The 13,467-nt window shown below is 35.9% G+C and overlaps 1 protein-coding gene across 1 annotated transcript in view; it reads left to right on the forward strand.

Annotated features, from left to right (window-relative positions):
- The window catches only part of BEND5 (BEN domain containing 5), a 970,982-nt gene that overhangs the window by 432,548 nt on the left and 524,967 nt on the right, over nucleotides 1-13,467 (forward strand). The window lies entirely within an intron of this gene.

Consider the following 13,467-nt stretch of genomic DNA (forward strand, 5'->3'; position numbering starts at 1 on the left):
TGGGACTATGGAGGATGTGACCTGGCAAATCATTCAGTCTCTATACCATAAATATTTGGTATCATAAAAGCTGCTCTCTCTAGACAGATACATATTTTTGGTTTTCTATAATGAACACGACCCAATTGGTTACTTGTTAAGTTCTAGCTCATAGGACAAGTGCTTTAGATTTTAAGGTGGACAAAAAAGTAAAAATGTTTTAAAGATCTTGCTAACATTTCCAGTCTTCAGAACACATGGGAAGTGTAAGAAAAAAATCTCTAGAAAAGTTTTTGCTAGGATGAACAGAAATAAGAGGTTATTTTAAACTAAGATTTTCCCATATTTCCAGTTCTTCCAACATGCTAATAAAGTCACATCAGATACAATTCAAAAACTATTTTTTTCACCATATGTTCTTCTTTTCAGTGAGACAATTAAAAAGGTTCAAAGACAATTATAATTTTTTGAGTAGTGAATGAATCAAAAAATATTAGTTGCAAAAATTGGCCTAATGTAATGGCAGCTTCCTACATGATGACAAATATAATAGCTTTGCCCAACTTACTGACATCAGCTAAATGATCATTTTTCTTAATTCTTGCCATTATGTGATTTAAAGAAGAAACATACATTGCCAAGAACACACAAAATGAATGAATGATTTTCTTTATCATAGAGGCTGGGGGGAAATCAATTTGTTTAATAATAGTTTGGTAAAAAATGATAATGGCTTAAATTATGTTAGTCACAGCCTTTGAAGCTGTGCTATTTCAGCTGCAGAACAGGAAATGATCTATAGCCATTGGAGGAACAGACAATGTAGGAAGGAAGAGCTGAGAGAAAGCCACATCTCTGCACTGCAAAAACTCACACAGAACTCATGGAAAGTAAATTATAAAGAATTCACACTATTTAAATCTGTCTCTGTTCCTTTAGTTCTACTTAGGTTGTTTGCAGTGCAAGATCTTAGATGTAGAACTATTAAAAATAGGAAGGGTTTTGTAAACTTATCAAAAGGGGAATAGCCCCTTAGCTTTTAGAATAAGGGAAGTAAGTCCCTCTTCTTGTATGCTATAGTATCAATGCACTTACAGAAAGTACGCTCGTAGACTCATAAGATTGGAGGCTTAATTGTTAACTCTGTTGATGAAAAAACTATTACTAGCACCTAAGAACCAGATCCCATTGACAATTTATTTTTAGTACCATAAGTTATAACAGAAAGTTTTTCCTGTAGTTATTATACAGCTGCTTCTCTACTTCTCAAAGTAAAGATCCTAATGGATGTGATGAGTATTTATAGCTTAAACAATAACAGTGCATAACCTCTAGGATCAATGTAGTTAGGGAAAATCAATAACAATAGCAAAATCTCAATATGTCAGCATTCAACTGGTAGCTGCTAGGGCCAGTGTCTACCACACAGCACATCTTCAAGATCACATAGAATTTTTTTCTATGCTTATGGTACGGTGGACATTCTTTTGCAAGCAGCTGTAGGGTAAAATAAAAACCATACTACGGTATTGTAAATGTATTTATTTAGTAAGAATAATATTATGACTTTCAATACTACCCTCCTGGTCTTGTGCTGCATTTAGCATATTAAACCTATGTGCAAGAGCCTAATATCTGTACTGAGTGAGAGAAGTCAAAGGTCTATTGAACACAACTTGCTTTCTGAACACAACTTTCTTATGATAATTTACCTTTTTAAGGAAGGCTAGAACAGTATGATTTTAAATACTTCAGCAGTCTTAGTGTTTGCTGCTGGTTTTTCTTCTGTATGCAGTAGTGGACAGTGTTTTCTTGATCTATTTCTACTGTTAATGAAGTTAGAGAATGTTTTGTATAGAGCTTTCTGGACCTGCCTTGCCATACCTCACTTTGTGTCCTGACCTTTTTTGTTTGATTGTTTCTTTCCATTCTCCATAGTCCACTTATTACCTTTTGTAATCTGGTATACTTTTCATGTTCTGTACCATTTCTTACTGTGTTTTAGGTCATTGAAGTGCTCGTGATATCAGAAGTTTGTCTCTTACTAAAATGAACATACTTCTTTCATGCTGGCATAAATTGTACTTGTGTCCTAAATAGCTTTTCAACTATCTTGAATGTCTTTCCTCTTTACACTTGCTTTCTATGCTATCTAACCCTGCAGTTCACTGAAGTTATTGGTCTTGAAAGTAGGTCTTTGTCTTTTGTTTACTGTTCTCTGCCTTTTCTTCTCAAAACTTGTTAACTGATTGAAGTCCTCTTTCACTGATCTCTTCTTCCCTGTAGGTTGTAGTCAGACCCCAGCTAGCCTTCCTATGCATAATTTCTCCTAGTCTTGCTGGTTCACAAAGCTATCTGGTGAGGTTTCTATTAGTTGACTAAGACTTCTTATTCCTCCTGCTTATTTCCTGTAAGTCTTGCATTACTATACGCATGTGTCTTAGACTGACCTGCTGCTTTCTGCTTTGGCCATCATGTGATTCCTGGAAAGAAAACCATCTAAGTGCCTGACTCCTGTCTGGTAGTTCCTAGAGTTTCATGTCACTCTACATGATCACACAATTGTCAGAGGCTAGGAATAAAGGTTAGATTTGGGAGTTCTCATTTTTCATGATGAATACACACAATAATTGAAGTAACCTAATTGAAATGGATAAAAAAGAAATTACATGTTGTTATTTTTTAGAGGCAAGAAAAACTTGGTTGCTGACACCAGTGTAAGCATTGTCTTCTAGAGGTAGCTCTGTTCTAAGTAGCAATTTCATCCCTTCTTCCTCTTGTATCTCTGACAATGGCTTTTGTGTAACAAGATCAAGGGTCAAGTTGAATCAATTATCACCCACTTTTTGTCCATCCCTTAAATACTTCATAGTCACTTGCTCTGAAAAGGAATTCAGGAGGCAAACAGCTGAATTTATTCCTAGATGCCATGTAACAATTGAGGGGTAAATCCCTTGCTCATATTTTAAGCTTTCCTCAGTCCTTTACCACAAAACAGCATTATGGTTATTCTCTGAGTCATAGTTATTTTAGATGAATAGGATATAATCCTATCCTCAGATAGGATATAAAAATAACACTCTGGGAGATAATGAGGTAATCGGAAAAAGTTAACGCAATGCCTTTGAAACAAGTGATCCACAAAATTTGGACAAAATTGTTTCTTGACATGAGTCGTGTAACTCATCAGACTGCTAAATATCTACATTTCCTTTTAAACATCTTCAGTATTTACTAAAACAAAATTATTATTATCCTTTTAGCTAAGACATTTGCATCATTACTAATATAGATCCAGAAAAATAAATTTAGCTGGCCAGTTGCAGGGCAGAATCACAAACTACTTTGTATTTATTGCCTACACAGGTTTTTAACGTATCTGCTAAGTAAGGTTGTCTCAAGTTTTCAACAAGAAGGTATGATGAGAAGAGGCTGATACATGCCCCAGAAAAATGCTTGCTTCCATAACACTGTCAACATGCACTCCCAATGAACACCAAAATAAATAGTCTTATGAAACCTTTCAATTTTTTAATAAGTCAAAATACACTTTTCTGACAGTATAATTGCTTTTCATAGTGGGCCTTAAATCTGCACCACTATAAAAGAATAATGCTACAGTAGATCATTTGTGAAAACTTAATGAAAACTGAGTTAGTGAACCTCGGAGTCAGTAGACCTTGAAATTCACTTTCAAAAACTAATTTGCAGTAAATGTATGAGAAACATATTTAGACATGATAAACTTTCAGTCCTCTGTTAGCTAGGTGCAGAAGTTTATCTTGATTAACTATTTTTTCTTTTAATTAATCATTCATGTAGGTAGCCAAGATGTTGTGAGTTACACATGCATTAGTGACATTCGTCCAACAAGAGTAAAATTATTTATTTTTTCTTAGCTTGTGTAAATAATTTAATATGCCAAATCATGGCATTTCTTCAGTAGCCTTCACTTTATATATCTTACTGAAGATCCATGTGCTATTTTGATTATAATTAGGGCAAGTGAAAAAATATAAAGTGTGTTGACAAACAATAACTATTTATTAATGCTCTATGCATTAATTTTATGTGAACATAAATGCTTCATGTGCCTATCAGCGTGTATATGAATTTGTAACAAACACAGTCAAGAGATCTTTCACACTCTTGCTTCAACCTTCTGCTTTCTCTGTGTAATTTATGTAGATAGAACTTAGTAGCAACAGTTTAGCCCCTGTGTTGAAGGGAAATGAGAAGGGAGTTGCACTGATTTCAATGGGACATGGTTTAATGATGCTAACTTCAATGGCACATGCTTTGATGATGCCAACCTATTTTCCATTAAACAAGAACAGGTTAGCCCAGAAATATTTGTGCTCATGAGTTCTGCAGTAATGCACCCTCTTTAAATGAGCTTCCTACTTCAGAAAGTGAATAGCATTTTATTTGAAAGCATTATGAAATGTACAATTTCAGCTCTTTTATCTCAACTTTCTAGAGCACAAGGCAAAATCCTCTAGTCTGGAGATGTTTTGCCCTCTGACTGGCAACTGGGCACAAGTATTCTGTGTTTCCTTCTAGCTGCTAATTCCTCAGTTCTTTCCAGGACTTGCATCAGTTGCCTCTGCAAATTGCAAAGCACGGAATGGAGGTTTTGCTAGTGTCAGTGTGATTTATCTCTGGTTCACTGTGAACAGGTTGCAGATGGGTTATATGGGTTTTAACACCATGAAGTCACTGTTCTTGGAATAAGAATGATGTTTAAAAGGTACCAGGCTGATTAGCTATTTGTTTCAGCTTTCAAAATCTCTTTTGTAGTATATGAAAGAAATGTAAGCCCATAAGACACTGGAACTCCAGGTTTACAGTCCAATAGATTTTCATGGCAAACTTTCTGCACATTCTTTTTTTCAGTAGTTTTTCTAAATGTAAGAGGGTGCAATCTTTGGATTACCGAAGAAAGAGAAAGAAGGCACAGATATGTTAGTTCTGTTACAACAAAATCAAGTTCAGTTTAACTTGGCTCACTGATAAACAGAAATGATTAGATTTTGTTTTATTATCTGACCCATTGCAAAGCTTTCACTTCTGATAATAATAAATAATGGTGAACAGTTACACAGACGTTGTCATCAATAACTCAGCCCTGCTTGAAGATGAATAATGTATATTTAGCCTGATTTTAAAGATGGAGTAAATAAGATGAATGCCTTTCCTATGGTCACAAAGTAAGATAGTATAAAGACTAAGTTGTTTCTCAGACTCATTCTTCAGTCACAAAGTTTTCATGACTTTCTTAGTTAAAGCTAAAATATGCTCTGTGGTACTCTGGCATATCCAGATGCAACAGGTATTTTTCTGTTCTGCTGTAATTCCATGCATCTGGATCAGTTAACTTGAAATCTACTGATAGCACCTAAACTTTTGATAGCCATCTTCTACTTAATACTGTCTCTTCTACTTAGAAATTTCTTTCTGAAGGCCAACTGTCAGTTCTTCCACTAGTCAATGTAGTAGTGCACTCTGATCAATGAGTGTCTTGTGTCCCTGTTTCATTACAGTTCTGGGAGAGTGGTTTGTAGTCCAGTGGTCCACTCCGGTTCCCACTGAAGTCAGTGACAAACTTCCATTTTACTGACAGGCAGCAAGACTGGACCACTGGTTTGAGGCCCATAAAAGATGTGAATATGTTTACCTTTAAAGTAAAGTTCCTCCTACTATTGCGTCCTGCAGCAGCTAGTTTACTGAAATGAGATTGAACTACCGTTGAGTAAAGTGCTTTAATATTTACACAGATAAAGCATTATAGGTACAAGCCATTGCTTTGTAATAATAAAGAAAAAAACAGATGCACACAAATACATTACTGGCCAAATCATTCAAGAGTTGTGTTTCTCTCTCTTTCTTAATTGGATAGATAATGCCCTAATCTGTTTGGTATTGTTTCACTTCTCTCTATCAGTCCCTTAAAAAATACTGAAATGAGGTTATCGCAGAACTCCAGATTTGCCCAGCTTTGTAGTCCAAATGTAAATAATTTAATGAGAGTGCTTTTCCAATCATTGTTCTTTAATTGGCTCAAGTGGAAATAAATGATGCATGTCAGTTGCAATTTTTGTAAAATTTTTCAATGTAAGGTATGACAGGGTGATAAAATGTGTATTATTGAGCAGGATATGTTTTAAATATTGGGCATCAGCAGGAGACTACTCTGGCATCCCTTCATAGGCCGCCATGGAACTCTTCCATCAGCCTTCACCCACTGTTGCTCACAGTTATCAGTATGAACCAAAACTATTTGTCCCATGAAGTTCTTTGGGTGAATATTAGAGATTTCTTATTTTCTTAATGATTTAGTAAAATAGTAATTAAAAAAAAAAAAAAAGGTAAGCTTTTTTTGTTCTTTTGAGAAATCTAATCACCAGGAAAGAACTTCTTTCTCATAAACTGGAGTTAACAGAAAGAAGGCGTCTTTGCATTTCATGGAAAGAGGAAAAAATGTGGTTAGCTTTCTTACAGAGTACTGATTTAACTAAAAATACATTTTTGTAATGCTTCCATATTATAAGCAATTCTCAATTAAAAAAAATAAAAAGGGAGGTTAGCACAGTCTGGCATTAATGTGCTTGTATCTACTTATATTGAGAAAGCACAACATAAATATATGTATCAAGCAGTGAAACATCTAGAACCCTTTGAGTTTTACAAAGCTGAAGACATTGCAGTGGCCTTCTACTTCCCTTGCACTTGTGTGGTTGCTACTGCACTCAGCAGGAGTCTTGTGTGTGAATCCTAGGAAAGAGCCAGCCCTTGACCTTGGTGTTATTGGGTTCTAGAAGCCTGTGGAAGAAAACACCTTCCCAGCATGCACAAAATAAAACAAATTCAAAACACAATGAGGTTAAAATAACTTCTCTTATCAATTTTATCTATCTAAACATAGGTTCAAAATACAAAATAAAAAATAGTTTAATTATTTGGTCACCGGTATATTACAGCAAAGAAATGAGATTATATGCTTAATCACAGAGATATTTGCTGTCATGAGCAGGGGTAAACTACAAAATGTGAGGTGAAGAATGAGGTTTTTTCTATGTGGAATATTGGTTGGCACCTTCCTTAGAGGCACAGGGGAGGGATAATGCAATATATATTGAATTTTCATCTTTTCATTTTTAAAAGAGCAACAATTCTGGCATTTGTACAGCACCATTAAATTGCAGTTGCAGAGTTTATCAAACAGTTGACTATGCAAAGCATAATTTTATGGCTAACCGCTTCTCCTGCTCTCTCAAGTTTAGAGCTATTGACAAGCATCCTGAAGTACAAGGCATTTTTACTGGGTTCTTTGACATATATAATACTGACACATCCTGGAAATCCTTCCAGAGAGTATCACCAGCAACATGCAAAGCTGGCCTTTAGCTGGTTTCTCTTGCTATTTGACCTGGGATTTAAAGCCTTTATATGTGGCATATCTCAGATTTAGAATAAGAGACCAGGGTAGCACTCAGTGGGACTAGCAAGAGGGAGGAGAGCAGTTCCCTGGGAAGTAATGTGTGCACTTGGATCCAAATTATGTCAGCGTGATTCTGGATATAAAAAACTTTCAGTCCTAACTTAAGCTGTCTGAATCATCCTTCCAGATCCAGGAGCCTAGTTTGCAGGTGTGGAAATTAAGCAGCTTCGTTCTTAAAATAGGATGTGTGAATATGGCCTAAGTGCCTTAAAGGCAACTCATTTTTGTTCATCACTGCTAATTGCTAAGTGAATTTCAAGGTTCTTCATTGTGTTAATTACAGGATACTGAGAAATCCCGGAATGAATCTGTGAATTCTGAGAGCGTTTCTATCACTGTATGCCTCAGTCTTTAATTATGATAAAATTACAATGGGATTGCCTAATTTTAAAACTTCGTTTTTGAAGGGGGAAGAAAATAGAGCCAGCTCCTGTCCCTTATGCAGCAATAAAGAAAGCTCTTATTGTATGCCAGCGTTATACCACCCTGTCTTATCCTTCAGATGATCAGCTTCGTTACAGATGAGGACAGATCAATCCAGTGTGGAGGTGGTGTTCAGATCACATAAGAGTCCCACCCTCTTCTCTCTGTGGCCTACATCCACTGATGTACATAAATATATGGCTAACTCATATTTCCAGATTAATTCTGTTGAAGTTAGAAAACACAAAAGTACTCAGTTTTCTCTGCTACAAGAACCAGACATTGAAGAACAGTTTTGGAAGGCAATCTCCTTTGCATTAGGATGGAGGGAATCATAAATTTTGATTGCTGTGGAGAAGACATTTCCAAGAATTCGCAGAAATGGTCTGTGGCCATCGGTTCCTGCAGGCATATGTACAAACAGAATCAAGTGAGAGAAATAAAATGCTGACCAGCGATATTACTGATACTGCAAATTTTCTTCCAAGACATTCAGGGACCTTTCATATATAGAAGGTCTCAGCTACATTTCTTGGTAAGTCTGTGTAGACCTGTGGGTCAATTAAAATTATGTCATTAAGTTAATGTGGCAAAGAAAAAGGATCACTGCAAAATAAAATAGATTCTAGCATATTCTGTGATAATAACGAGGCCTGCTCTTTATTCCCTATTTTGAGCAGCTGAGTAATAAACCTTGTTGAGACTTTGCTTGATTGATAGATGGCTTCTATCCAGTGACTCCAGATAAGACAGTAGGGAAAAAGCAGCACAAAAACAAAAGGGAAAAAAATAAAACTGATCTCAGGCTGTTATGGTCTGATGGCTCAACGTGCTACTTTGTGTCTGCCAGCATATTGATTCTTTGCATTTGATAGCACTAAACTGGCACTTTTACCAACTGAAAGGATAGGATCAGGAATGACAGAGCAGAGGGAGTCAGTGCCTAGTTTCTGTAGCTTCAAGGCAAACAAATAGCATGGCAATGATTTACTTCTGATAGGGATAAAAGAAACTGGTGAAGTTGACTGTTGGTTACTAACCTTGTGTTTTACAGGAAAACCTTTGAATGATTTTCTGCTTATTGTTTTTCAGCCCTACAGAGATATTATAATGCAGAATGAACTTACAGGGTTCTCTGTGTGAGTGTTATCAGCAAATTTACCAGATGTGTGTGTGTGGTCTGGTGTTGCCAGGGCAAAGAGAAGTGTCATAAATCAGTATTTTCATATAAAAATAAAACATAATTAGCAACATATTCTGCACAAATTAGTGACTGTGTTTGAAAAGACAAAGACTGTAGGACAAAAATGATTAACGGTTTACGGAGTAAACCTCACAAATAATTTACAGGAAGAATCTTGTTCAAAGTTCTACATGATTAATTTGGATTCAGTCTCACTATATATACAAAATCCTCTTCATATCACTAGGTGTCCTATGCATGAAGAGAGGACAGAATATTACTGAGAGGATCTGCCATGTAAATGGCACCTTGTTTTATGTTCAGGAGTTATAGCAGATATGCATGAAACTCTTGAATCACTTTATTTTGATTTGTATTGGGTTTTTTGTGTGTAATTTTAATGGGATGAACGTTGCTTGGAAAAAGTGTTTAGATGACTTATACTAGAAACTGTGCTGTATTATTTACAAGGGGTCATTCCTATTCCTGGATTTTAAGAGGAAATGCCTTTATCTTCAAATTACACATAATGATTAACATTCATGCTAAAGATCTTTGAATTCTTCCCAACTTTCCCCATGACTAGTTTAGTTTGCTGCTTAGAAATGTATTATACTCTTGGACATGTAGTTGTGGAAGATGTAATCAGGGCAGAGACACATACACATGTCTGAAAAAAACATTCAGACAACATTCCTCAGATGTTGCAAATAGTCAGATTTTACTATAAATGAGCAATATCTAGCAGTGTGCAGGGAGTAATGTGGGAACATTACAGAAGGCTGTATTTCCTGTGTGTGGGTTAGTTAAAGATTTAATCCTTTATGTAAGATGAAAGGCACTGTAGGTTTCTGAAAGGGTATATGCATTCACTGAGCCAGAGAATAATTATAGCACAGTGAGTTATAAAATTGATGTTTCTATGTTCAGTTTCATTGTCTTGTTGTAGCCTGTGTCTTAATGGATTAATTAGCCCTCCATTAGTGTGTTTACTCTGGGAGGTGGAGTAGTACCTGCTTTCATTTATCTGACTTATGTTTTAACTCTTTTATGAAACTTGTTTTTTATGCAGTCATTTGATTGTGAAATTTCCATTTCCTAAATGGATAAAAGGTGAGGGGAAGAAGGAATAAGTATGTCATAGTATTTCAGATTTAGTTTGTATCCAGTTTGCATTGGATCTATTCAGAGGTCAGATTTTTGTAAAGTTGCTAATGCAGATATTTATAGATTAACTTGTATTTTATAACAAGGAATTGAGGTATATAAATTGGTTTACATTTTTCTTACAAATGCTACCTTTGTTTATCTTGCTGCATTCATTCTCTCACTGACTCAGTCACCTAATGTTGCTTAAGACTACCAGCTGCTGGGTTTCATGGTGTTGATCTCAAAAAGTTGGTATCTGATGTTTCAGTCTGTTTCTGCCTTGGAAACCTTTGAGGTCTTTGGACCTTGTTGAGATGATTGCTTTTTCCCCTTTGTCTGTCCTTCCAGGAGAAATACCATCAGAGTGAAATTATCAAAACAGCTGCTTGAGTATCGATTCAACAAATATAGCCAAGGCTTTCAATGAGCTGCAAGAGTAGCAGATCTAAAAGGCTTGAGCATTGGTCTGCTTATACAGCAGCACTATCTCCACTCCTTTTTCTCTATAAATATGCTTGGTAAAAAGATGTAAAGAATTCTAACCCCATTCCAGCTTCTTCTCACTGATTTCTTCCATTTCTTTGTACCTGCTCTTTCTGTTCCTTATTTCTGGCTGCTGGTTATATTTAGTGTTGATGTCAAAGCCAGCCTGTGAATCCTACAGCAACTAAAATTTCCTTTCCTACATGGGGTGAAATAAAGACTCACAATAAGCTCTTGCTCTACCAGTTGCTCTGAACCAACTCTAGGTTTTCTGCACACAGTTCTAACATGCTGCACTGACAACTTTAATAATATTGACATTAATTTTGTACATTTCAGTTACATGCTAAAATGAGGGGTTTGATGTGAGACTAGATCATGTAAGGGCTGATTACACAAGCGGAAGCATTGATTGCTTTTACAAGCTTTCATTTCTGCCAGAGAGTGAATCTTCTGTACTTGCTATACATCAGAACCAGCATTACCTGTCCTGTGGGTAGGTAATGTCTACAACATGGTTTACCATGTGACTGGGAGAGCATAGATGAGTGATGCCTCTTGCACTTTTCAAGGCAGTCTTTGGAGGAACACCCAAATCAGCTGCACTCCCTCCTGGGACTTTTCCCTACTTCTTTCCTCATCCCACCATTTTGCAGATACAACCAGTGAACAGCGTGGAGAAGGCTATAGTATTGTATTTGATTTCATCATATATCAATATTCCTCCTTTAAAATAGGCAGACTGTTGATAAAGAAAGAAGCAAGCATTCCGTTATTTCTTTAAATAACAAGAATGAACTCTTCAGCACAAGTGAAAGCAGACCATATGCCTTCCCTTTGGGTATCCCTTGGCACTAAGGTTCTGGCATCACACTCCTTCGTGTAGAAGCCAGCAAAAGATGTTTAATGGCTTTCAGACTCCGAAATGAGTTCTGAGGCCATGTGTGTCCCTCTCCAGTTGTCTGAGGAGATGAGCTTGAATTACAGCTCAGCCACTGCTGCCAAGCACTCTCCATTATTCCAGCAGACCAGGTTGCCAAGCAGGATTTATGGTCCTTTTAACTCAATATCAGGCGATGGAGCAGCATTCTGTGATACAGACTGTATACCAGCGATTCTTATCAATGGAACAGGACTCCCTAAAATCAGGGAGATAATCAAGTCTGTAACTATCACATTGGTAATTGGCACCACTCAGAACATAGTTAAACATAAAAATACAAACTAGGAATGCAGAAGAAATGACTTTGTTTTTGTTGTATATTAATGTACTATGCAGATCATACAAATCGCTTTCACATTAAGGTTTTCTAACCACCTTCTTTGCCCTCTGTCTGTGAAGTTTTGAATATGCTTGCAATACAGTAGCTCTTGTGATTGGGTACAATCTTGATAATTACAATTGAATATTATTTTTAATCAGTTGCGATCTGAGGCAAAGCAGACTCGTCTGTTGCTAATAGCGATGAAGCTCTGAATATATTAAGCTTTATTTTTCATTCCTATGAACAAAGAGATAGTTATGCTATAGATGTAAACATTTACATTCATATCTAAAAGAACAATTCGCTGCTTCTGTGATATTCATAGTTTAAAACTCAGTTTTAGCATGAACCAGAAGTCTATCTTTCTGGTTATTTATAGCCAGGAAAAAAAAAAAGGCAAATCATTTTAGAGTGGTCTACATATATTTGCAGAAAAGATAAGCTACATAACTGCTTGTGCTGTTGTATCTCTACTAATTTGAATATAATGAGCAAACTCTCACCTCACAAAGATTGGGTCCTGGGGGTTAACATATTAGCTCTTTATCTCCAGTGCTATAAAAAATGTCATTGCCATGCAGCTAATTATATTAAATAGTTACAGATATAAAATACATTAGAATAGTTGTTTAATAGGCAGGCAAAAATAAATGGCATTGCAGCTATAATTTTCTTGATTCTGTTTTTCCAAAATATTATTGATTTGTAAGATTTTTTGAATGCCCTTGCCAGTGGTACAAATAGCACCACTGACCTTTAGTGTAAGCTCAAAAACATCTGTAAAACACAGGTAAATTAGAACATGGCTTATGTCAGTATGATTACAATATCTTCATACAACCCAATAAAAATAAGAAACTGTAAAACAAAGAATGACATTTGCTCTTTACTGTTCACCATGAAGTATTCAAGTATTCGAGCAAATTATTCTTCTGTGATAAATAACTGCTGGTGGATTTTACTGGGTGTTGGACTCGGCTTCAAAAAACAGCTTATCCAGTGAATCCTTTAAAAATCTATTTATTTTCCTGTGTCTGTGCTAGACACACGTTCCGATACCTTGTATGTTATACGTGAATCTGCTCACATCTTTGGTAAAAACGCCTTTTAACTGCATATCTTGTCTTGACTATCATGAATACATACATGTTTTTCCTCTTCTATTTTACCTTGTTGCTTGAGAACAAAGGCATTGCATTTAGGCTACGAGGCAATCTAACTAATGGCTAAATTAGTGGTGTTCAGAGGATACCAACTAAAGCTAAATTTGTATTGATGTTTACAATTTCCATTAGATTTCTGGATGACTAAAGAAACCAATTATTAAGCTGAAATAATGAGACCTGATATTCTTGTGTTATTCTACCATCTCAGACCGTGCTGAGAGAAGCACTGTAGAAGGCATCCCAAGTTATGAAAAAAAAAAATCTATGGAAGATACTCTCCCAACCATACTAAACTCTTAGATAAATAAAACATGACTT

Source organism: Strix uralensis, chromosome 8 (assembly GCF_047716275.1).
Source record: "Strix uralensis isolate ZFMK-TIS-50842 chromosome 8, bStrUra1, whole genome shotgun sequence".
NCBI classification, from domain to species: Eukaryota; Metazoa; Chordata; class Aves; order Strigiformes; family Strigidae; genus Strix; species Strix uralensis.